Source organism: Benincasa hispida, chromosome 9 (genome assembly GCF_027475165.1).
Source record: "Benincasa hispida cultivar pf3 chromosome 9, pf3_genome.v1.1, whole genome shotgun sequence".
NCBI classification, from domain to species: domain Eukaryota; kingdom Viridiplantae; phylum Streptophyta; class Magnoliopsida; order Cucurbitales; family Cucurbitaceae; genus Benincasa; species Benincasa hispida.
The window spans coordinates 38,179,796-38,207,451 of record NC_143486.1 but is presented as its reverse complement, the minus strand read 5'-3'; the positions used below and the strand labels follow the sequence as shown (position 1 = coordinate 38,207,451).

The window sequence follows — 27,656 nt, the reverse complement described above, 5'->3', positions numbered from 1 at the left end:
ATTTGGTCGCAACCAGTGAGGGAATGAGTGACGACGGAGGCAGTGATGTTGAGAGATTTGGAAAAAAATGTAACCAACAAGGGAGATTTAGTAGCGTTATTTTTTGGGCAGCCAATAAATTTTACTTAAGCGCCCTTTTTTCCTTTTTTCTATCACGTATTTTTAAAAATGTTATCCTCAAATGTTATCAAAAGTGGAATTTGTCGTAGTCGAATCACATATTGAAAAAACTAAATGACCTCACATTCCTTATAAATAGATGAACTACTACTCCTATTATCAATTGGTTTTGAGAATGAACCTCATCTTATTATCAAAACTCAGAAAGCCCAAATGGGTATTCAGTTCAATAAAAAGAAATTGTGATTTGATCAAAGAATGGCGAACCCAAAGAGGCACCATCTTGAGGGGCATGTTGAGAATCCTACATTCGAAAAACCAAGGGATTTCACAATCCTTATAAGATAGATGGGTTATTCCTCACATTGTCAATTGATTTTGAGATGAAACCCCATACCGTCAAATATGGTATCAGAGCCCATAAAGCCCAAACAAAAATTGAGATCCGATCAAGAATGGTGAACCCAGAAAGGACATCATCTTGAGGGGGCATGTTGAGAATTCCACATTGAAAAACGATGTATCCCCATATTATCAAATATGGTATTAGAGTCCATATAGCCCAAACAAGTATCTGGTTTAATATAAAGCCCAAACGAGGCACCATCTTGAGAGACATGTTAATGATATTACATTGGAAAAATCAAGAGGTCGTTGAGCTACTCCTCCCATTGCCAATTGGATTTAAGATGAACCACACACTATCAGATATAAAGAGTGTTGGCCTCATTTCATGTTGCCCACAATAATTGAGCCTTAGATTCAAGTTTCAGAAGATTCTCAGAGTCAGGAGTGGGTTGTCAAGAGCCTTCAAAGATTATTTTTGGTGGATTTCTGGTGAGTTTTAAGGCTTTGTGCCCTTTTGGATTAAGATTAATTATTTAGTTATTGAAATATAAAGAGTGTTTGGAATTTTGCCCAAAGTTGGAATTAAATTTGGTTTATAAATTTTAGGCCTTTATTTAAAATTTTACTAGGAAAAGAGGAGATAAGCTTGCTTGAACATATCTGGACTTGAGTTCATGGTAAGTAATCTTACTACTAGAATCGTCATTAAGACAAACGACATAGACAGTAAGATAATCTTTGATATGTTCGGATAATATTGAAAAGTATGATATGTTATGTGAATAAATCAATTTTACAAGCATGACATTTTATGTTATAGCTCTGTGGATCGACGGATTCACTATGTTATAATTCTGTGGATTGGTGGGTTCACTTTGCTAGATTAAGGTAAGTAGCCTTGCGACTAAAATGCCTATGCACAAGGCAAAGTGAATAAATATTTCAAATTTTGTTATACAGTTTTAGAAAAGTTTGCATGATATGTTTTCATGATTTAGATTTCAGTCAATCATACTATGAATTTCATGAGATGATATGTTATGATTTCATTTTGTGGGACCATTTATTGCATGTTGCAGGTTAGATCAGTTTATTCACAATTGCCCTCCTATATGTTGCCATCTATACCTCATATTTAGTTTATATTGTGCACCTTCGAGTTCACTAGATACTATGTGAATACATGTCACATACAGTAAGAACATGTTAAAGTGTTCACTCTAATAGTCTATGTTCAGTTTTAATACTATAGATTACGTTCCAATTCACAATATGCGAAGCATAATGCATGTGTTTGTATAGCCAAATCCCAGTAGTGGAGTTGCTTACTAGTATTTTAAATAATCATTATTTTTTAAAATGTTTTCCAGATAAGAGAAAGGATGTAAAGGTGCTTGTCGAGGGATCTATTGAAGGTGCCATAGGACTAACAAAAATGCTTCATATTAGTCTCATGTTTTTTAGATTGTTTGGATGTTTTTTTTTTTTTTTAATGAGAACCGTCAAGTTTTGAGCTATAAATTTTAAATTTTCCATTTTAATTAAAGTTTTTTTTGGATGCCGAATGAAATGTCATTTTTTTTATTTAGAAAATTCTTATTTTATATGAAAATGGTCAACTATAAATTGCATTCATAATAATAGTGACCTCAAATAGAACCAAAGAAAGTCAAGTCGTTACAAACCTTCTCCAAAGTTGAAGGCCATAGGCGCTATCTAGACCTTATCCACTGGAATCCCCCTTGACACAATTCCTGGAATTGGAATACTAACGTCGCTTGGGATGCTGATAGGCAGATAGGTGTGTTTGGACGGGTGCTTCGTGACCATTTTGGTCGTGCTTGTTTGGCTAGATTGAAGGTCAATACCTGATGCTCTGAGATTAAGTTCCTTGAAGTCATGGTCATTATTAAAGGGCTTGCATATGTTCAACGGATGTTTATCGAAAGGTTTTTGATGAATCAGACTATTTGGAGGTGATTGACCTTCTTAATGATGTGCCTATTTACTTTTCAAATGTGTCTTTTATTATAGAGTAAGCGAAGCTAAGAAGTTGTGATGTTGCTTTTGTACACTAACTTTTTAGCATATTCTCTTGCAAGGAAGGGTTTAGAGAAGTGGGTTTCTTCTTTTCTTTATACTCTTTACTCTCGATGGTTGTCTACTATGTTGTCCTTTTCATGTTGTTCTTTTGTTTTTATTGTTTATATCCTCTCTTTTTTTATAGTCTTTCTCTCAATGCTTGTCTACTTTTGTTTTCCTAGATGAATATGATCTTCACATTCACAATCACAAATTACTCAAATTAACGGTTAAGAAAAATTCAAAAGTAAGGGGAGGGTGTATGCTTGAGGCTTGAAATTCTTATGTCGTTTACCAGATGGCAGCTCAATCATGTAGACGAAGCTCCAAGAATTAAACGATAGTTCAATTATGTAAACGATAGGAATAAGTGTTACACGATCGTGTAGACGACAGTTTACTGGAGCAAAACGATCATATAGACGACAGCTGAAGAGCTAAACAATCATATAGACGATTGGACGCAAAGCTAAAAGATCGAGTACACGATGTGATAGGAATTACGTGATAGTGTAAATGATACTTTAGTAAATACTACACGATTGTAGAGTTAGAAAGAAAGAACATAGGAGTTTAAATGGTTCGGCCAAAGGTCTATGTCCACTGTGCAAATCTGGAGGGTCTCTTTTATTACTTCTTCTTAAAAGTTATTATAGAACGAATGCCTTACTATCTCTCGTTTTTTTATTCTCTCATACATTCGTCTCATATTCGTTTGTCTTTATATATACAGGCGCAATGATCAACGATGAAGCTCTGGTGGTTACAACACATAACAAAAGATGTCGTCAACAGTTTAACTACCTGCAACGATGTTTTTCTTGTTTTCGATTCTTTTTGTAACAATCTCCACCTTTGTAAGCATTCAAAGTACCTTTCCCTCTTTGCTTGTTGAGCTGACTTGAGCTAACCTTTTTCAAGTAACTTAAACCCGAGAAGGTCCAAGCATCGGCCAAGCTTGCTTAATGGAACTATTTTGGTTAGTATATCAGCTGCATTGTCTGAGGTATGAATCTTCACTACCTCGACTTTCCCTTTCTCAAATCAACCTCTGTTGTGGAAAGGGCCACAATAGGCTGTAAACTAGCATTTCAGCTAATCAAATTGTTCCCCCATAGGAAAAAATAGCCTGATAGAGAACGCCTTCTATCCAAATCCCCTATATAATCTGCATCTACATAACCATATACTTCATCATTAGATGGCTCATTTTGTCTATATAAGACTCTTGCATCCTTTGATGAACATAGATATCTCAGTATCCACTTGACTGCTTCCCAATGTCGTTTACCAGGGGTTACCATGTACTTACTGACCATACTTATTGCATAGGACAGATCTGGTCCGGTATAAGTCATAAGATACGTCAGAGATCCCACTGCTTTGGAATAGGGAACAACCTTCATAAGGTTTAAATGAAGAATCTATACTTTTTGGACTATTTGCACTTGAAAACTTGAAATGAGGTGCAAGAGGAGTGCCAACTAGTTTAGCACTCTCCATTTTGAACCTCTGCAATATCTTGGCACAATATTCTCACTAACTTACTAGCAATCTACCCTGTTTTCTGTCTCTTTCAATCTCAATGCCTAGGATCCTTCTTGATTCTCCTAGGTCTTTCATATCAAACTTTCTCTTTAGAAGCATTTTAACTTGTCTAAATTCTTTTTTGGAACTCCCGGCCAGCAGCATGTCATCTACATAAAGAAGTAGATAAACCAATTCCTTGAAGCTACTAGAGTTTGTGTAAATGCACCAATAATATGAGCTTCTCTTGAACCCCATCTTGGAGATCACTTCATCAAACGTCTCATACTAACATCTTGGTTACTGCTTGAGGCCATAGATAGACTTATTCAGCAAACACACCAAGGTTTCTTCTCCCCTATTCACATAACCTTGAGGTTGCCTCATGTAAGTGGTCTCATTCAACAACCCATGTAGAAAGGTCGTCTTTACATCCAATCGATCTAATTCCAAGTCTTTTTGCACAACTAAGGAAAGGAGTGGCTTAATGGAAGTATGCTTCACCACTAGAAAAAAGACCTCAGTGTAGTCAATACCTTCTTTTTTGGTGAACCCCTTTGCAACTAACATTGCCTTGTACCTAGACTTTTGCACACCTAGAATCTTTTCTTTAAATTTGTACCCTTTAGGCAAAGGTACTAGTCTCCAAGCGTTATTTTGGTTGAGCGACTTAATTTCATCATTCATTGTCTCAATCCACTATCTAGCATTCGGGCTGTTTGTTGCTTCTTCAAAGCTGGTATTTCATCGTTACTCAATGAAATGGCAACAATTAATGCTACGCTAGCAAAATCAAACTCTTGGTATCTAGCCGGTGGCACAATAGTTCTTTTAGGTCGATCTCTTGTAAATGAATAATTTTATAAGTCTCCATGTGTCTTCTTCTTGTTCACTTGACACATATTCACTGGTTTTAGCAGACTCATCACCTGCTATCTCTACATTTGGAGAGGAAGTAGAAGCTCTACCTCAAATATTGTGCTACTTGACTTTGTCATTGAAGTAGATGGTTGTTCAGACATCATAAACATCTCATTGTCTCTGAAAACCACATATCTCCTATTCAAACATCTCTTCTCAACAGGATATCACTGTCTATAACCCTTCACTCCTGGTGTAAAGCCTAAGAACATGAATTTTACAGCCCTAGGTTTCAACATCCCTTGGCTTCGATGCACATAGCCTACACATCCAAAAACTTTCAAGTGATCCAACTTAGGTGGCTGCCCTATCCACCTCTCTTCAGGTGTTTTCAGCTCTATGGATTGATGTGGACACCTATTGAAAGTGTATATTGTGTAGGAAACAGCTTCAACCCAATACTTTTCAGGCAATAAGGTATTGGATAGCTGACATCTAACTCTTTCCACCACTATTCTATTTGAAGGAGTAACATGCAATGGAATAATTCATAATTAATAAGCACTTAAACTACATTTAATTTGAGTTTTAAACATGTCGTTCATATGACATTCATAAGAGGGTTTGAAACATATATTACCTTAGAAGATCTCTTTCACGAATTCAGTAGAATTCCACCAAGATAGAACTTGAACCTTCAAGAAAACCACCACCAAGATCTTCTCCACTATGCTCAAGAAGGAATGTGTGATGGAAACACTCAAATCAAGCTGAATTGAGGATGAACTTGTGAGGGTTGAGTAGGGTTTTTTAGTTTTTCCAATTCAGTAAGTAAAACTCAGATCTCTTGATAATCTTTCTGCATGGAGCTTCTATATATAGATAGAAACCATGCAAAACCAATAGGTTGCATGGATGGCACCATCTACTTGGTGATTATCACATAATTCAATTGGATTTTGGTGATATCCATTAAAATGTACTTAGTGGATTTTTCCCAAAAATTGGAAAAATCCACTAACTTAAAGATGATTTCAAAAATAATTTTATTTTAATTTTTAAAATTAGTTTTATAAAATTAATTCAAAAAAATTAATTTAAATAAAATTAATTTTAATTAATTTTTAATTAAACTTTTAATTAAAATAATATTAATTTAATATCTTAATATTAAAACAATAAAATACCAATTTCACCAATATAAATTAATTTCATATTTAAATTATAATTTAAATATCAATTTATGTTTAATTTCAATTAAATTAAAGGTTTTTAAATGTATCATATACAATCAATTGAAAACCCTAAAGTTGAATTTGAACATTTCAAATTCATAACCCTAATTTCATACATCAATAATCAATTTTTTATTCCAATTTAAGAGCTAGTAGAGGGACCTAATGGAAGATCATGAGCTCCAACGATTTGTAATTAATTCGTTAAACTGTTTAATCGAATTAATTACTATTCATTAACTATCAAGGCACACCACTATAGCTCGATAGTTGCACTCTCCTCACTGTAGATATATTTCTGACCATGTAAAACAATAATAAGTCAGTCAATCCTTCACAGGCCGTTCGTAATTACAGCTGAGTCAAAATTACCACGTTACCCCTTTAAATACTTCTTGTTCTTCAAGTTCCCATTAACCCTCTAATGAACAATTTGATTCATAATACTACTTATGAATCATGCCCCTTTCTATTATGAGAAGGCAGGGCTCCAATTGTTTCAAGACTTGGAATCAGTACTTAAAAGAACAACCTATCTACTAAACCCTAAAATGGGCAGGAGTGAATTCGATCTTGCACGGCTATGTTCCCAGCTATCAATCCGGTCTTATCCCTAAAATGGAAGGTTTATTAAGCAGTGTTGTTGGACTACTCTCACCCATGCAGATCAAATGATAATCTCGAATAAACAGGAGTTCATAGCTAGCTCAGGACTATGATCGAGTTATCCTAGGTTACTTTAGTATGAAATACTCAGTTTTAACAGTAAACGGTCGTTTAAAGAAAAGTGACTATTTCGTGGTCCGGTCTATATGTAAACTCATTACATAGGATGCCCCTACTCACATGTCTCTACATAAATGATCTGTGGATCACATCATTTGTATTACCTATACAAAATGGGCCGCATCGAATAGTGTTACCAAGATGAGATACCCAATTTCATCCATATACTTATAGACCATTTAGGATATATACTATTAACTTGATCCTGTTTATATCACCACATAAAGTTAAAGTATTCACATATAGATATGGATATGTTTATTGAATTTTCATAATAGAATGCAAAATCAACAATTTTATTGAATAAGATACTCAATAATATTTGATTGATAAATAGAATGTTTAACACAAAATTTACGAATTGCGAGTTCTAGGACATTCCCTACGCTGTTCAATCTTTTAGCTACTCCATTTTGTTGAGGTGTCTACCTCACTGTTCTATGCCTTACTTTGCTATGCTCCCTACAAAACAAGTTGAACTCCTCCCCATAAAACTTTAAACCGTTATCAGTTCTCAAATGTGTAATATGTTTAGAGGTGTGCTTTTCAATCAAGGTCTTCCATTCTTTGAATCTAGAATTTTAGAAAGTAAACCCAACTTTTCCTTGAGTAGTCATCTACAAAGAAAAGAAAGTACCTTGCTCCACTTAGAAATGGAGAGTGAGTTGGCCCCCACAAGTCTGAATGCACATATTCTAGGATCTCTTTTGAAGTGGGTTATCCTTTGGGGAAACCATGCCTTGTTGCTTTTTCTAATGTGCAGTGTTCGCAGAATTTTAAGCTATCTCCAATTCCCCTTGGAAGAATCCCCTGTTTTGAGAGTACTTCCAACCCTCTCACATTGATATTAGAAAGTCTTTTGTGTCAAAACTCATCTTTTGTGGATTCTTCATCAGTTGCCATCAAGGGCGAGTGTGCCATTTGCACATCTTTGATGACATACAATCCATTTACCTTGGTTGCCACCAATACTACCTTAGAGTCTGTAATTATTTCAAACGTGCCGCCCATACCTCTATACTCGTAGCCAATAGTATCAAACATCCCCAAAGATAGGAGATTTCTCTTCAATGTAGGAACATGCCTCATGTTTCTAATCAATTTCGCTGAATCATCTTGCATTTTCAAGGAACAAACTCTATTCCAATAGCTCTGCAGGCGTTATTATTTCCCAAATATATCAACCCACCATTCCACTTCTTGTAGGTGCAAAACCATCTCTTAGATGGCGTCATATGGACTGAACAACCAACTTCAATGATATTGTTATACTGAATTTAAAGCTTTTTTTAGTGTAATTGGTTAGTAACCTCAAATATATCAAGGATCTATATATTAGCAAAATTCTTTGAATGTTTTCTCAGCTAAAAGCTTGTCTATATTAAAGCTTCAATTGTATATGTTTTTAAGTGATTTAGCCTTATTACGGATGTAATATAAAAGGAAACTTCCTTGCTTTAGGCCATGTTTACTAAACTTTTAGTAGGTATAGGTCAGGCTAGGAACCGAGTCAGAGGTGACCATAGAAAATACAGACAAAGAGACATAAATTTTGACACATTTGTTTAGAATACAGATTGGCTACTTGCAAAACTTTCAAAGAGGTTCAGTCAAATCAAAGTTTAACATTTTTCCTTTGTTTTCTCGAACATTTGTGTTTTCCCTCCAATATGATTGCGTTTATTACTTATGAACCTTGTTTATTAACATCTGAAGATCATAATTAAGCATATCAATTTTTATTGAAGTACGAATCAGTACACGCATCATATACTTCCTAATGTTGCAAAAATCATTCTTTCGCAATGGATGTGTTGCTTCAGGAATCTGGTGGAAATGGTAGTTCTTTGCAGTTTTATGAGAAACTTAGTTTTTCTTATCCATCCCTCCTTCAACCTCTCATTCATGAACGAAATACTGTAAGTACAATCCTACAATGCATTTTCAGTTCTTACTTCTGCATTTTTTTGTAATCACCATTTTTTCATTTCGACATTCAAAGTTACAAAGTTCTTAATATAGTTGCATTTGCAGTACCTTGCATGGCCTCTGAAGTGTAGCAAGGCAGTGAACAAGAGCAAGGGCACATGAAGGTGGAAAGGTTCAAGAAGAACATTTTGAAGAGAGGTTGTGCCTGAGACTGCTACAAAGAAGGGAAAGGACTACCCTGTTGGCCCTATTCTTATTGGATTCTTCATTTTTGTCGTCATTGGATCATGTGAGTTTTAGATTTTGAATGCTAATTTTCTCATTTCCTCTTTCATATTCTTATGCTTATGTTTTGGCATACTTTGAATGCTAATGTACCATTTATGCACATTCCCAATAAATATGGTTAGTTAAATATGAATTCTGATCACATTTTCACTTTCAATCCTTTGTCTTAAACCTTTATTGTTTGTGATCCTTTAAACAACAGTGGTCAAACAAAAATGCCTATAACCAGACATTGCTGAAGCTGGGGGGTCTGTTCAAGAAGAATTATGAAGGGATCCATACTTACCAAGTGGAGATATAAACATCGAAATATTTTATTAAAGTATAAATTTTATAAAATGGAAAGATTCTTGTGCTTATGTTGAAAGATAGAGCTTCAAATTTATGCATGTATAAGGTAATGACCTTATTAGTAGTTTTAAAGAGTCAGGTCGTTATAATAATTAATTTATTCTGATTTAATTTTGATTAAAGATTTGAAAATTTAAATAGTTTTGAAAGGTAAAAAGGAAAAAAAAAAAAAGAAGAAAGCCTAAAGGGGATCAATTTGCTAAATTAAGGTAAGTAGCCTTACGACTGAAATGCCTATGTGCGAGGCAAAATGAATAAATATTTCGATTTTTGTTATACATATTTAGAAAAGTTTGCATGATATGTTTTCATGATTTAATAGATTTTGGTCAAAGCATACTATGAATTTCATGAGATGATGTGTCATGATTTCATTTTGTGGGACCCTTTATTGCATGTTACAGGTTAGATTAGTTTAGTCACAATTGCCCTCCATCTGTTGCTATGTAATGGCCATTTGTTAGCCAAATATCATATAATAATTTAAAGATATATATATATATATATAAAAGATGGGAATCGTATCTTAATGTATATTATTTCATATATTAACTTTTTAGTAGTTGAGAATGTACATATCTAGCACTCAAGCAACTTTGTTCCATTGGTGTACAAGTTCATCAACATTAGCAGGATTGTTTCTCAAGTAAACCCCATCATCTTTGGCAATCCAAAAGCAATTTTTGTCAAAGCACCTAGAAGTGAGCCAAGGGTGAGTTTTTTCAATCCAAAAAGATTCAAATGATACGTTAAAATTAGGCTTTGCCAGATAGCACCAAAACAACGTTGTTCCAAAAAAATTGATCTTAAAAGTCCATTGAAATTCCTCTCCTTTGGCAATCAAATTATGGCTTCCCAAATCATCATCTTTGGACTTACAATGAACCAACAGAGTTTGATTGTTTAATCCATTTACCACATGAATGTGCCACGTTGGGAGTGGTAGTGGAACTGATGTGCATGGTTGAACCACCACCACAACTGCCAACACAAGTAAGAGAACTACTGTCAAATGCTTCTTTTCTTCATACATTTTTGGTGTTCTGTTTTAAATTAAACTTGTTTTTTTTCTGGAGTGTCTTTGTTTGATTTACAAGCACTCATATAGTTTTTATTTATATACATTGTTGAATTGATGGGTTTTATTTGTCTTTTGATTAACAATATTGAAAAGAAAGAAAAAAGAATAAATAATATGTAACCACCAACATTTGAAGCAAAGTAAATAATTAATGGTCTCCAACGTGCCTGAGACAGTTTTTTTTTCCTCTCTGTTTATGTACAATAAATGGGGGTTATGGTTTTAATTTTTCTTTGCTTTAACGTTAAATATGCTATAAATATGCCTCGATGCGTTATTGGTTCCAACTTTCAATTGGAAATTTTTAAACGTTTCATTTTTACTTTGAGTTTATATTATTTTAAATGACAAAACTACTGAAAATATTTAAAAATAATAGTAAAATATCATAATATATCTATGATAAATCGAGATAAAGTAGTATCTGTGTCTATCATGACACAAATAGACATGGTAAACAAGTATAAAAGAGTATTAGTCATGGACTGCTCTTTTTAGTTCACTTATGTACCTCCAATAGTAACCCACAAATTCTTTTAGAGGATGAAATCCAGTTTTTGATAGGATTTATAACCTAAAGCACGATTTGAATATTTAGTTAACATTTACATATAGTATTCTATTGTCCAATATATGTAAAAATTAATGGTTATTAATGTGATATTAAACAATATGTAGTTGACATATGGTGGATCATGTTCAAGAAATAATTTACATAGTTTAAAGTACATGAATAAGATTGATGTCTTGTCTTTGTAATTATTACAAATGATTTGATCCAAATTATTAGACAAGAATATGAGCAGAAGTATCTCATGTAATGAGTTTGTATAAAATTAAACTATGAAATATTTAATCTCTATTTCTAAATTTGTTAATTAAGAAGGTTAATATTTCACAAGATTGATGATCATATGTGATTCAATCTTAATCTTGAAATCTTGCATGTGAAGGGCTATTCCTCTTATTAGCATGGATGAGAGTGACCATTGTAAAACAATCAATATGCAAATTATTTTGGAGACTTGAAAAAATAGGGAGCTAGGACCAACATAATCTCAGAAAATGAAATTCACCCATATCCGTTAGATGTCGGTTACATCAAATTACATCTTTCATATTAAAGACTAAATTTGACCGATGAATAAAAAAAACACATTTACTTGGTAAGAATACAATTAATTGTGCATTTTATTCCGTTATAAAATTGGATAACCAATCCATTGAACACCATTAATTGTATTAGTAAAAAAAAAAAAAGGCAATTAATTTGTTATAATTAACATTGCCATGTATGGCTTACACACATCCCTATTTAAAAGGCAAAGCAAGTGATGAATCTGTAAGCATTATTATTCAAATTGTAAGAATGATAATGGGAGTGAAAAAGATGAAGAAAGAGATAGTAGTTTGGTTGGTGGTTGTGTTGGTGTCATTGGGGAGAATAGAGCAAATAGAGGGAGTCGCCCCTTTTGAGAAATGGGAAGTCCATGTGGTGAATGGTCTAAGCAATGCCCAAATGTTGCTTCTTCATTGTAAATCTAAAGACAATGATTTAGGAGAACACAATCTTCAAGTTGGTTCTGAATTCAACTGGTCTTTTAGAGTCAACTTTTGGTATACGACATTATTTTGGTGTTACTTAAAAAAGCCAAATGGACAATATAAATCTTTTGAGGCTTTTTGGGTTGAAACAAAAACCATTTGGCTCTATTATAAATGTTTGGAATCCAATTGTATTTGGACCGCTAAAGATGATGGAATCTACCTTACAGACAATCCTGTAAAAACTCAACTTTTGATTCATAAGTGGGATAATTAATTCAAATTACCCACCAGATAAACCATCCTCTTCTACTTCATCTCTTTCTTCTTCTTAATGCTTAATTATATACAATACTCATTCTTAAAGAATATTGGACTATTGTGGAATAAAAGTATGAATTTTAAATAATGCTTTCAATTTATAATTTTTGAAAGCTATTTGTTTAATTTCTTTTCTTCGTCCTTTTTTTTTTTCTTTTTCTTAATATTTCTGACATTTTTTACATGTTCACTTTCTTCAAATTTTCACTCCCTACTTATGTGGATATAATGTTAAAATTTATAACCTACGGTTTAGGGGCTCTTTGATAATGATAATGCAATGAAAACTTTCCCTCTTTTAAAAAACACAATTTGTTATTAAATGGAATGCAACGCATGAGGTGTGATGTACTTAAAACGTAATTAATCTCTTGATACATACAAGCACGTGCTTGAGATATACGTAATTGTTTTTAATACAACATTGAATTTCTTTTTTCTTGACAATATGTGGGTCGAGGTAAGGAAATTGAATCACTGACTTTGAAGTTGATAGTACAAATACTATGTCACTTGACCTACGCTCATTTTGAGAATATAACATTGAGTTTTGGATCTTGATAGTCATAATTTGTACATTGAATTATGCACAAATGATGTATTTAATATATGTAATTAATTTTTTACCTTTTGAATAAAAGAGAAAAATTGGTTTAGATTCGTGTTTAATATGTAAATAATATTTTTTTTCCCTTTTTGTTTACATTCATCATTTAATCAAATCAATTAATTTTGGCCATCGGTAACAATTTCATTTTTTTGTTTTTAATTTTTGAATACTAAGTCTATTTTCTATCCATTTCTTACAATAATTTACTTCTTTCTTAAATACAATTGTAGAATTCTTAGCTAAATACCAAAAATTAAAAAAATAAATAAATTTTTAAAAGCTATTCATTTTATTTTTCAAAATTTGACTTGCTTTTTTAAACTATTAGTGAGATGGGTTATCTACAGAAAAATTTTCTCCTTTTTTTTTCTATAAAAATTCAATTAATATGAACCACTTCTAGGGAAATTTTTAATTAAATAGATAAATTTATCAGTAATTTTAACTCTTAGTCTAGCTTACTTTGGGTCTTTGAATCCCTAAACATATCATGAAATCAAATCTTAAAGTTGAGAAAATAACAAAGTTTTAGGACATACAAATTATCACCCTCTTATGAGAATTTCGTCTTCGAAATTCAGTGAACATCATCTAGAGAATTTTTTCCCAATCCTTGAGGATATGATAGATTTAAATAATAACATCTCACCTTGGAGGAAGTTCATCGTTGTGGATAAGTTTCTAATTACCCCACCGCTTGATCCTCATCTTTCATCGCATACATACGTTCTATAGGCAGTCAGAAGGGTTAAAAACCATATTGGGTGATTTTTTTATTTTTACTTCTGGAATGTTTAGATACTGTGTATTTGTAGTTTTAGAATATTTGGATAGAGTATATTTGTGGTATTCAAGTTGTTTTTTAAGCAGTGTATCGTTACATTTTCGATTGTATTTAATTTTGTTGTTTTAATGTAGTTTTGTCATTTATTAATTTATATTTTGAATTATATTAATTTGTTTCTTTATTTTTATAATTTTGAAACATTCTTACCATTTTTTCAAATTAAATCTCAAAATTTGTTATTTCTCTCGTTAGCTTAATTGTATTACTAAAAAGACCATTTAATTTGCTATAACATTGCCTATGATTCGCATATTTTCCAAAAATAACATTGCCATGTATGGAAGATATTTGGAGAATATAATTGCGTACATATCTTCCATATGGCTTTCACATCCCTATTTAAAAAGGCAAAGCAAGTGATGAATCTTTAAGCATTATGAAGATGAAGAAAGAGATGGTAGTTTGGTTGGTGGTTGTGTTGCTTTCTTTGGGGATAATAGAGCAAATAGAGGGAAAACCTTTTCAAAAATGGCATATCCATGTTGTGAATGGTCTAAGCAATGCCCAAATGTTGTTTGTTCATTGCAAATCCAAAAACGATGATTTAGGAGTACACAACATCCAGGTTGGTTCTGAATTTCACTGGTCTTTCAGAATTAACTTTTGGAATACAACTTTATTTTGGTGTTACTTAAGAAAACCAAATGGACAACATAAATCTTTTGAGACGTTTTGGATTGAACAAAGAACCATTTGGCTCAAATATAGATGCTGGGAATTTAATTGTATTTGGATTGCCAAAAATGATGGAATCTACATTGCAGACAACTCTGAAAATACTCGATTTTTTATTCATAAGTGGGAAAGTTAGTTCAATTTACCCACCAAATAAACCAACATTTTCTGCTTCATCTATCTCTTCTTCTCAATGCTTAATTATATGAAATAATCTTTCTTAAATAATGTTGAATTATTGTGCAATAAATGTATAAATTTTAAATAATACCTTCAATTTATAATTTTGGCAAGCTATTTGTTTTAATTTCTTTCCTTTTTTTTCTTTTCTTCGTCTTTTTTTTTTTCCCTTAATGTTTTCTGCCTCTTTTTTACATGTTCACTTTCTTCAAATTTTCACTGTTTTTTCCCTACACATGTGGATCTAAGATTCAAATATATAACCTACGGTTTAGGAGCTCTTTGTTGATGATGTGATGCAATGAACAATTTTCCTCTCTTAAAAAACACAATTTGTGATTAATTCAATGCAACGTGTGAGCTGCAATGTACATAAAACGTAATTAATCTCTTGATACATACAAGCATGTGCTTGATACATATGTAATTGTTTTTAATACAACATCGAGATTCATGTTCCTTGACACTATGTAGGCCAAGGTGAAGGAATCGAATCCCTAACTTCGAAATTAATGGTATAAGTACGATGTCACTTGAGTTAGACTCATTTTTGTAATACATTATCAAGTTTTGGATCTTCATAATCATAATTTCTACATTGAATTATGCTTAAATTGTGTGTTTAATATATGTAATTACTTTTTTTTTATTCCAATTAAAAAAAAGAATTTAGGTAGATTTTCTAATATAAGTTTCAAAAATAAGATTCATAGTCCAAACTTACTACATTTGAAAAAAAAAAAAAAAAAAAAGAAAAGAAAAGAAAAACCAACCTACGTGATACACATGATACACTTGATACCATTGATATGCTTGATACACTAATTGATATACACTTGATAGATTACTAGTATATGTTTGATACACTTGATATATTGGTGATAGACACTGGGATACAGTTGATATAATATTGATACATGGTTGACCATGATTAGTTATTTTAAGTGTTTAAAAAATCATAAAAATGATTTTTTGGAATAATTCTCTAGTTATTCCAAATACGTCTAAGTTATCAAAATGTATATACTAAACTGATTGTTAGTGAGTTTTAGATTGAATCTTCTCGATCTATTGTACACTTGTATTTAAAAATGAAAGAAGCAATATCATTTAAATAGAAAAAAACTATAAAAGAGATAAAAAATGTAACAAATACAAAAATCAAAGTGAGTAATAACTTTATTACTACAAACAAAACGTAGAAAAAGTATACAATATTTGTTGACTGATCTACCAGAAAATGTGAGTTTGTTACAAAGACAAAGTTAGAATATGAAATAAAGGAAAATTAAATTTCAAAATTTTACCATATCTATAATTTTTCATATATTGAATGCATGCCATAATTATGCATTTTTGTTTTGCCACCCTTGCAAATTTCCTAAAAAGAATCCTTTTGGTTTACATTGGTGTTTAATATGTAATTAATATTTTTTTCCTTTTTGTTTAGATTCATCATTTCATCAAATTAATTAATTTAGCGAATATCAATTCAGCGAATTTGTTTTTTAGATCATCTTTTGAAATCCTTTATGTTATGCTCTATGGGATTTCATATTTTTTTAATGTAAAAATGGAAAACAAAATTATAATATAAATGATCTTTGTTTTATTTCCCAAATTACAAAGGTAGAATATGTATAAAGTAAGCTCCATAATGGCATGGTTAACTAAAATTATGTTATAAAAACTATGTTGTTTATACCACCAATAATAATAATGATAACAAAATGGGAACGGACAGAAATAGCTCTTCAAGTTTTCATCTTTTAAAATTAGCATTTTTTTAACATTGGTTACAATAGTTTTTGTAAGTCTATTTTGTACGAGATAGACCACCGATATTTACATACAATTTTATTTTTTCAAACTTATTGATTATGGTGAAATCTGGTACTTATCAAATTCAATCAGGTTTGCTAAATATTACATAATTTTTCCAAATTTTCTATCAAATCTTACCTAGTTTTTTAAATATTTGAGCTTAGATACCAAATTTTGCAAAAATAAACTAAGACTTGGGAGGTATAAAAATCTCGATGTATCTCGGGTAAAAACAATGAGATTCTATGTATTTGGAGTTTTTCACTGAAATCTTGGATAGATTAATCCGACGGTCTTTTTATTTTCCCAAATCTTAATTTTTTATTTGCAAAATTTGATCTTTTATAAATTTTTATAAATCACAATGCACTTGAGATCCATGTAAAAAATTATAATTAGTAAATTCATTTGTCAATTTTGAAATTCATATAACTCCCGAAACGAAAATTAAGGTAAAGAAATGAAAAATTATGTAAAAGTTTGATATAAGATTTGTAAAAATAATTGAATTTGAAGAAATTTGAAAATATATAAAATTGGTATAAGATTTGAAAAAACTATATAATATATGGTAAAATTAGTAGAATCTCAGACATATTTTATCGAAAAGACGCAAAACAATCAATAAATTAGAAAAAGTTAATTTTTAACTCAATTGGTATTCAATCACTTTCAAGATAGATCGATAAAAACTAATTTAATGAATTTTCAAAAAGTGTGCTACTATCTAAAAGTAAAAACATGATTGTGTTAGTTTTGACGATTTCCAAATAAAATCCATTAAATTACTTGTTTTGAGACATCATATCACTATTTTATTTATTGTTTTTTAGTACTATCATATCACTAACTAAATGCATTATTAACCTTTTTTTATAACTATTTCGAGACTTCTCATCTTTTACAAATGTCATATAATTTATATGCAGAAATTTAATTAAAAAAGGTTGTCCTAATCTAGCAAGTCTATTATTAGGTACGTCCATAGATAGGAGGAGGTTGGGTCGGGTGCTTCAACGCCCTGATCTCTACCTTCTATTTCATTCCTCATCGGTGAATTTTTTCATCAGAATCGAATTGCGATACTCAATAGAAAATTTGTGGGGATTGGATTCCAAAATTTTTCCTATTTAGTTCTTTTTAAAAACATTAAATAATTTAAATCACTTTTTAACGATTTGAATCTAAAGAGAAATAAAATACGAGATTTAAATATAATATTGATAAGATAACATTAATTATTACAGTTGATAGAGAATTCATGCTAATCACCGTGGTGCTAAATACTACACTTTGACTTTTTAGATGGGTGACATTTTTTAATGGTTAAAAGATTGTCAAAAAATTTCTAAAAGAAATTTAGGAGATATGCGTGTTGTAAAATGATTTTAACCTTGATATGGAAACTTTTTCCTTCCTAAAAAAGGAAATTAGTCGTTGAAAAATTAATACAAACCATACTCATGCTCGGTACGTAACTTAAAGGATAATTGCTTGTCAAATTTGTAAATATGTCATACAAAATAAATATTGTGCAAATATGTGATAAATTTTTAATATTTGAGTCTATCATTGATATACCATTTATATGATCTATTGGTGATAGACTTCGATCATTGATAGTTCATAATAGTTTATAACTGATAAACCTCTATCATTGACAAATAATTATAACTAGAAAGTTTTTACTTTTATCATTGATAAATATCTATTAGTTATCTATCTTTTTAATATTTGTAGGTGATGAATAGCATAAAAAGTTTCTATCTTTCACAAATAATTTTTCTAGAAAATCTTTCACATAACTTTCAAATAACTGACTAAAAAAGAGGTGTTACTTGTGAAAGATGAAAAACTTTTTGTGCTATTTCCTAATTTCCTATCAAAGCAATACACAATTTTTACTTGTTTGGTAGACTTTGTGTGTCATAATAGGACATTTTCATATTTCTCAATGATAGATTATTTCTATGCCCGTCAATGATATATATTATAAAATGAATAATGAAATTAAGCTCCTAGCACAAGCATTTGATTGTCATCTTTAATTTTATTTAGAATTAAATGAAATGATTGGTTATTTCACTTCTTAGACTGAAGGCCAATTAAGGGAAAAATTTGATCTAAAATTTTTTTCTATGAATGACCGATTCTTAAATTGTTATCTATGATTGACCTTTTGTCTATGTGAAATACCATTTTTATCCTTAATCTAAAAACTCTTCAGATCCTGCCACATTTCTTCTTCTTTCAATGATTTCTTCAGGTCTTCATTAATATGTATTTAGTGCAACACAAACATTCAACCAAAGCATTTATTTCCAACTAATATTCTACCAATAGCATTGAATAACATTGATATCAAGAATGAAAGATCACTCTCAGTTATTCATTTTTCTTCAAACTCACCACGAAGTTCTCCCATTGTTTTCTCGGAGTTTCAGTCCAACATCTTCATTGTCAATCACTTTCTTCTTTGTTCATTTCATTGTGTCTTTGGGTATAGAGCAAGATTCGTCAGATCTAGAAACAGAGAGAATGTAAGTGATATTCTATAGTATTTCTTGTCCCCCAGATTACTTTCATAATAAGTATCGTTTAGTATTAAATGAATGATCGTATAGTAGTATATAGAAGATAATTCATTACAATATAAACACTCGTTTAGTATTATATAAAAGATCATTTAGTATTATATCAATGATTGTTTAGTATAATGTAAAAGATCATTTATATACTCCTTAACGATCGTGTAGTATTATATAAACGGTCATTTAGTAGTATATACGCAATCGTGTATACAATTCTAAGCGAACACTTATAAATAGTTGAGCGATCGCTTATCAATTACTAGCCATTTTCTTAAAATTTGATTGGATATTGCATAAATTTTGTTAATCTGATTGTAGATCAATTATGCTACTTCGCATCTTTGTACAAAAATGGGAGCAGTCAGGAAGAAATTATGTTAGAGATCATATGAAAGGTCTAAAGGTTAGAAATGATATAACGGTCTGTGAATTAGTGAATATTATGCATCGACGGCTGAATATCGATCTAGATATGTTTGATATACATATCAAAATTGTTACAATCTATTGCTTCCTGTTCCCTTAATTGACATAGTCGACGATGAAGATCTTTTCTTGGTTTTAGAAGGCAGTGATGTATCCTAGATGCCGTTATTTGTATTAGTTACCCCTCACAAAAGTCATAGAGTACACACCAAGAATATGTACCAGTAGTGCAATCCAACAAATCCCCATTCCAACCTGTCAAAACTTTGGATTTGCAACCACTTTAACACATAATATTCCCACCATGTCTTCACTAAATGATCATATTGAGCCATGTAACTTGGGAGATGATCAAAGTGAAGCTTGGTTTGATCACAATAATGAACCCAGATGTACTCTACAGTTCGATATTGACCATGAATATGGACAATCTTTAGAATCACAAACTTCTCCAACACCTTACATTCATATTCCAACCCTACATACTCCCGTCCCACCAAAGGCAATGTCTTCGATTCCAATGCATTCCACCGTTCTAACCCAATCATTTGTAGATATACCCAGACCATCAGAGGGCCAATCGTATGACAACCTCATCACAACCTCATGACTGTCTAAACGACGAGGATATAAAGGTCAATTAGATTTTCTTTTCGAAATATGACTTGTGAGTTAAATTGTTTATTTTTTCAATAAAAAAAGAACTTCGTGTAAAGAAGTCAACAAAGAGCTTGCTAACTGTACGGTGTTCATTGGAGGAATGCGAATGCAGAGTCCATGCAAAAAAATAGAAAGAAAGGGATTCCTTCAAAGTGACGAAATATCCAAGTGGATATACATGTTCCCTTGAAATGAGAATGAGTAATTATTGACAAGAAAAAAGTTGGGTTATTGGACACTCAACCAATGTCAGATACGAACAAATTGGTCAAACATATCACCCAACTGGACAGTAAATGTATCACCTATCTGATGGACCATGATAGTCCAGTTCACCAAATCTTTGCGAACTTTTTTAGTTTCCTCCCTAAGAACTTTGTAGGATTTGGACTGAAGATGTTTTGAGGACTTATGTTGCGTATTTTACGATTCATCCTGTCCCCTCTTACCCTTCTCATGGTTACTCTAAACTGGCCTATGTGTTTTCGACTCTATGGCATGATGCTTAGTTACAGGCTCATCTTGCTCCCCAATATGGGGATCATCAGATAGAGGGTGTTCTTGCTCCCTAACATGCTGGTTGAACTTATCGTGCCCCTCAAATGACTTATGAGTATCGAGAGAGTTATCATGCCCCTCAACCTCCTCAATCCTGTTTTCTTCATCATCATGAATCACATTGTCTTTCCAGTCGGTCTTCTTTGTACCTTATCTCCTCTAAGCTCAGTACAAGTCTCGTCAAAACAATAGTATGTACATAAGGGAGTGAGTAAGTTAAAATGCATCAAACTATGATAGATGGCAAGAATTATTAAGCAAATAATTACTTAATTTTTTTGGTTGAAAAAAATTCTTACTCAACGATTTATAAGATGGAGCATGAGAACAAGTCCATCTAAGAATTCTAGGAATTGCAGCCTTATTGACTTTGGTGGTTATGAACTTATTTACTGTGTAAAAAAGTGAAGTGGAAACGAAAGTACATACCTAGAATGCAAGTGTGAATCCTTTTATACAGTAATATGAGGCATGATGGGCATTTTTTACTTTCTTTGTCTCACGTGCTTCATTCTTCCCGCGCATGATATTCTTCATGCTATTCAATGTACGTTTAAAAAAGACGAACAACCAGTCATAATTTCTAAAGACTTCAGGGTCATTGACAATCCCAAATTTCTTCAAACCAAATTGGATTTTCTTGTCTTTTCGAATCATCACCGTTTTATAAATAATGCTAGTTCAACCTTGACAGCTGTTGAGGTTTATACCCTAAATCTCATAGGGTCCTATAGTTTGTAAATGTACTGAACAAACTCATTGTTTATTTAATGAAATATATGATATTTTATTCATATTTTAGTTGCATTAACCACAAAACAATAAACTAACATTCAAGGTTATCTTGTTTATGTGACAACTTAAATGGTCTGTAGTAAATGGATAAGGTTAGGTACCTTTTCTTGGTGACACTACGAGTATGACCCATTTTGTAGATGTTACAATTATTGTAAAGTGCTACAATGATTTGGCCCTGATCATTCACGTATAGACATGTGAGTAGGATTATTATATACAAAGGAGTTTGTATAAGACCGGACCACGAAATGTTTAGTCTCATTATATAACACCATTAATAGTAGAGACTTACATTTCATCAGGATGACCATAAGTAACATGACCTGAATCCTGAGTAAGTTGTGAACTTCTGCCTATGAGAGCGGTCCTTTGATTTGTTTGGGTAAGAATGGCCAGATCGCCAATTCAACAAGCCTACCATTATGGTGATTTGTTTGATTAGTGAGCTAGGAACACAGCTACACAAGAAGGAATTCACTCCTTCCCTGAGAACGGGGTAAGTAGATAAATTGCTCCCTTAAGGACTGATTTTGGGGCTTGAACAATGTTACGCCACAGTCTCTCCTGGCCCGAAAAAAGTTTAGTCATAATTTGACTATGATATATTGTTCATTAGAGGGATTAGTGGTACATAAGAAGTTAGATGTAACTACAGGGGCAAAAACTGTAATTTTGGCCTAGTTGTACTTATAAGCAATTTGTGAAAGATGATCGTACTGTTGATTGGTTAAATCCAATGGACACAGAAATTATCTATAGTGCAAAGAGTGCATCTATCTGTCTTCAGTAGAGTGCTCGACAGTTAACGGATGATCAATAATTTAATTAAAAAGTTTGATTAATTATTCATGTATCGTTGGAGCTTCAAGCTACAGATCTTTGAGGTCCCTTGGTAGCTCAATAGGATTAAATGAGAATAAGTTTTTGGATTGAATTGAATTATTCAAATTAATAAAGGGATTTAAATATATATTATATAATTAAGTTTCTTTAATTATATGTGATATAATTATTATAATGTATTTGATGCATTATAGTTTTAATGAGAGGAAATAAATATTTGAATATGATTCAAATATTAATTATATGAATTGGATTCATAATTATTTAATATAAATGTGATTTATATTAAATGCCATATGAGAAAGAAAAGAAACTATAGGTGATATTGCATGTCATACAATATTAAAACTATAGATTATATGTTATATTTGATATAACATATAATTTAATATAGATTACGATAAGTTAGTTATCACATATATATATATATATATCAAATGTTATTTTAAATTAAAATGAGGGAGGGAGTTACAACTCCCTCCTTCTCTTTTCTTTCCACCCGCGTATATGGGTCGTTGCTATATTATTAGCTTTAGAAAGAGAGGAGAGTGTCTCCCTCGTGAGGATACACACTGTGAGAAAGAAAAAAGTACTGTGAGTTTTGAGTTGTTGAAGAACGTTCTTAACTCTTCCTCCTCTCTACTCAATCCGAATTCCCTCTTTCCAAAATAGTCAAAGCCTACAACTCCTGGTTTCTCTCTCTGAGAATACTGAGGAAACCATTGTGGTTGTGTTTGTATTCTGCTCGAGGGAATGTTAAAGATAGTCTTCAAAGGTATAAGTTTCTGAAACCCTTAAGTTTTTCTTTTGTTAAAGCATGCTGTAATTTATGTAAATGCATATCTTGTTCTTTATTTACTATAAAAACCTACATTCAGTGAAAAATGGGAATTGGAACGATCTTGCTTCCGCTCAAGGTTCCCTTCAATTTGGGATCCTTCAACAAAGTCTTCATCATTTGTAAAAGTGAACTTCTCAAATGTGGTCTCCACATCCTTGCAAGAATTGTCCTTATCATCTTGGTCCTTCGATCTTACAATGAGTTGTTGCAGTCTCTCACCGCTTGTTTCTCTTTCTATCATTTCCTTGGACAAGCATAACCCAGTTATCAAATTAAAATCGTCTTGAGAAAATGTTACCTTCTTCCCTAATATGTTGAATGATATAACATCTGGGTTCACATCTGTTACTTCCGTTAATAGAAAATGGTGGAAAAGTTGCCTAGTAAATACAAGATCTAAGTCCAACTGTGAACCAAAGGCCATTTCCTATATATTCTCATATGCCCTTCTGCTAACTTATTTCTAATCACCGACGTAGTTTTATGGATTCAGCAAGAAAGTGTAGCAGGGAAATATTTCTTAGCAAGGACGACCATCTTTATAGTCTATAACAAACGTATACATTACTATAATAAGTAAATGATCGCCTTAAAAAACTAAAAGATCACATAACAAAAAACTAAACGATCGAATAAAAAATAACTAAACAATCGCATAACAAAAAAAAAAAAATAGATCACATAAAAAAAAAAACTAAATGATCGCAGGAAAAAGAAATAAACAATCGCGTAACAAAAAAATAAACGATTGCATAACAAACAACTAAATGATAGCTTAAGAAAAAACTGAACGATAACATTACATAGAACTAAACAATTGTGCAATAAAAAACTAAGTGGTTGCATAACAAAGAACTAAATGATCGTGCAAAAAGAAATGATCGCATAACAAAGAACTAAATAATTGCATAACCAAAACTAAACCATCACACATCTTTAACTAAATGATTGTTTAAGTTTCTTAACCGATCGTTTAGAAAGTACTAAATGATTTTCTAGGATTATCTAAATTATCGATTTGGAACGAATACATGATCATTTAACAAAAGTTGAAAGATCGTTTAACAAAAGTAAACAGGAACACTATACTGTGTGAACCCTAAATGTCCAGCGAGAACCCTAAACGAATATTGATAACGGGCAGAAATGCACGTTATCATAGTGCTAAGTTCTTAAAAAAGGCTGGCTTGCGTTGATAAAATATGTTAGATTGCGTCAAAAAAGCATCAAATTCATAATATTGCGGTCACATGCGTTCATCGCATAGAAACAGTGGATTTTTGTATTTTCATGCAGAATATGCGTTGACGCAAAGCGGAAATAGCAATCACATGAAATCATTGGTCGAGCCCAACATTACAGCAAGGCTTTGCAGTGATTGTGTTCGCAAACATTTGCTCAAGAAGGATTGCCGCAACTTGGTGGGCACATCTAGGTGAAAAGCATAATTAATCACGATGGGACAGAAAGCCGATGACGGTCAAATCCGAATTAAGTTGATAGTCGCTAATGATGACAAGTACATTCAGCTTTTCGGTGATAAATATTTGGCGCATCAATCAGGGAATTGAAGCCATCCCATCTGTGCATTCATAAGAGAGAAGCCGCCTTTCACCCCAGAAGCTCTATAAATACCGAAGGCATCCTTCAGAAAAGGGGTTCACCTATTCACCAATTTAAGAGCTCAGCACGTCTTTGTCCATAGTTTTCCTCTTTATTTTAAGGCGGAGCAAGAGAAGAGTAGAGACATCGGAGATCACTCAGGGAAACTCGAGAAAGAACCCTGAGGTGTAGAAGTAGAGAGCGGACCAACTCTCGCGAGAGCAGGATTATCTTTTGAACACGAGTAGTGTAAAAGCCTGGGAATTAAGAGATTGCTACCATGCTCTTTATTCTATTCTTGCATTGTTGTTTTGTACTTCATCTTTATATTTATATAATGGAAATTCTTATTCTACATCTATTCACTCTTTTAATACGAATGAGTAGCTAAACTAGTCGAATGGGTTGAGAAGAACTAAGCTAACATGACCTAGGATTTTCATTACTTGCGATTATCTTGTTTTATGCTGTGTCAAACATCCCTTTATAACTACTCAAGAGAAAGCCTAAAAAAAGAACATAAGACTTGAGAGAGCTAGGTTAGAATCTAGACTCGAGAGAGTAAGATTAGAACTGCATAAACAAGAGATAGGGACTTAGAGATAAGCTCTGTTTGCCAACATGCATCGCATGCACCCTAGAGATAGGTATGATATTATGTGGTCACCTATTTGTGTGTGTGTCATTTCATCATCGCATAAATAAGAATAGAGGCTTATGTGTAGGTCCTATAGATTTATCGCATATATCGCATGCATTCTAGCATTAGGAGCTGTAGCATTCGCATCAAGAGATGGTTTACTATTGTATGTGTGTTGCATGATCGCAAAGCATGAACGCATCCTAGGAAGTGTTAGTCGAAACTCTTCTCAACCCGTTCACTGCATACTCATCGTATCTTCCATTTTATCAACTCTTTTGAAACTCCGCTGCATTTGTTTATTTTTCATTACCGCAAACAACAACCTCAACAACTATTGATTTATTTGGTTACCGCAAAGTTTTCCTAAAAATTACCATTGAACCTATTTTTCCAAGTCCCTGAGTTCGAACCTGGACTTACCGAGAACTCAATGGGGTTTACACTTGGATTCCACAGAGAAAACATGAGTTCTCAACGCATTTTTCACCATCGCATTTCATCCATAATTCCATATCATAAAATAACGCATCAAATATCAACATGGATTCAAGAAGAAGAGTCACATACCTTTTAGATGACAATGAAAGTGGACAATATGTAGAAATGACTGGCGAGCAAGTGGCCAAACGCTCAGATGAAGATGGGAGATGATGAGAGAAAACGAAAGAAACTTGAGAGCAAATTTGCACAATAAGAAAGGTAAGTAAAAAGTGAGATGAACGATCCTTCGTAAAACATTCGTAAAGGCGGTCTGAAGAGTTTTTTAAATTGTGGATAAAATCGATATTTCATATGGGAAAAAGGTCAATCATAGATAAGCTTTTAGGAAGAGGTCATTAATTGAAAACTTTTTGGTTTTTGGGTCATTTTTTGAATTTTCTCAATTAAAGGCCACAATTGGGCAATATAGGTTTTATCTAAAACCTTGCATCAACCTTTGGTTATGTTGAAATCAAATATTTAATTGGGGGGGGTGGGGGTGTTCACATTCAAGCTCACTACGTCATTTTCAAGGAGAAAAGATCAACCACCAAAATATGGATTAAATCCTTATCTCTAAAATACTATCTCTAGAATAACTCATATTCCGATAGTCATGTAGCTACTGTTTTCGATCAAGAATTTACTAACATTTAGTAATTCTGTAAGTATAACCCTCCATTTTCAAATCTCAGAGCTTAGCAACCCCAACAATGCTACGAAATTGGAGAGTCAAAGTTGGGAATCGACCTAAGAAATCCTATCCATTTCTAAAGTTTGAGTCGTTCTGAATCCTATGCTACAACCCTTCAAGGGGATAGTCATGGTTAGTGACTAGCTAATGCCACCTTAAAGACGATAAGTAGGTGCAACATAGGAATCTCACGGTCCAAACTAATGGAAGAGACCATAGGACACGTCGACACACATCCTTTACCCACTTACTTTGAACTACTTCCCCTATTCACCTTGCTATTGATCCATGCAAATACTTTCCGAATGGAAGTCACTCCTATGGTGACACGAAGCGTTACATGGATCTTATGGCATGAACTCTTAGGGACGTGATTGCTAAGAACGTATATGTTCATATCCCACTAACGTGTTCTATTTTTTTTTTTTTTTGGGTAAATATTTACTTAGGAATGTTAAGACTAATTAAACAACCTAAGTCTAGGTGATTTTTCAAGTATAACGATTATATTTGGAATTAATCTTAAGATGTCTAGGTGATAAACCAATTTTAACACCTCACACCGCTCACGTGTGCTAACAAAACTGGTTAACAACGCTCAATTACTCGATCATAATCCCCACGTAAGAGGTTTTTTAGAGACCGTCAACTTAAGTACCCTCAGCCTTATAAAGAGTTATATACCGGTTGAGTTTGTAACCCAAGTTTTATGAGATAACGACCTATTTTAACTATTAAAACAAGTGGTTAACCTACATGAGCATGCAACTTCTATTTATTATGGATTTTAATGTCTAATAAAATTTTATAACAACTTATAAAATAATAGACATGTTTTGCATTCATAACATGCTTTTATGTAACAATTATATAAACCTTCATTCCATGCATTAATATAACAACTTATATA

At 32.3% G+C, this 27,656-nt stretch overlaps 1 pseudogene; it reads right to left on the bottom strand.

Annotated features, from left to right (window-relative positions):
* The window catches only part of LOC150033795 (uncharacterized), a 44,824-nt pseudogene extending 21,073 nt beyond the window's left edge, over positions 1-23,751 (bottom strand).
* Positions 23,752-27,656: the final 3,905 nt, after the last annotated feature.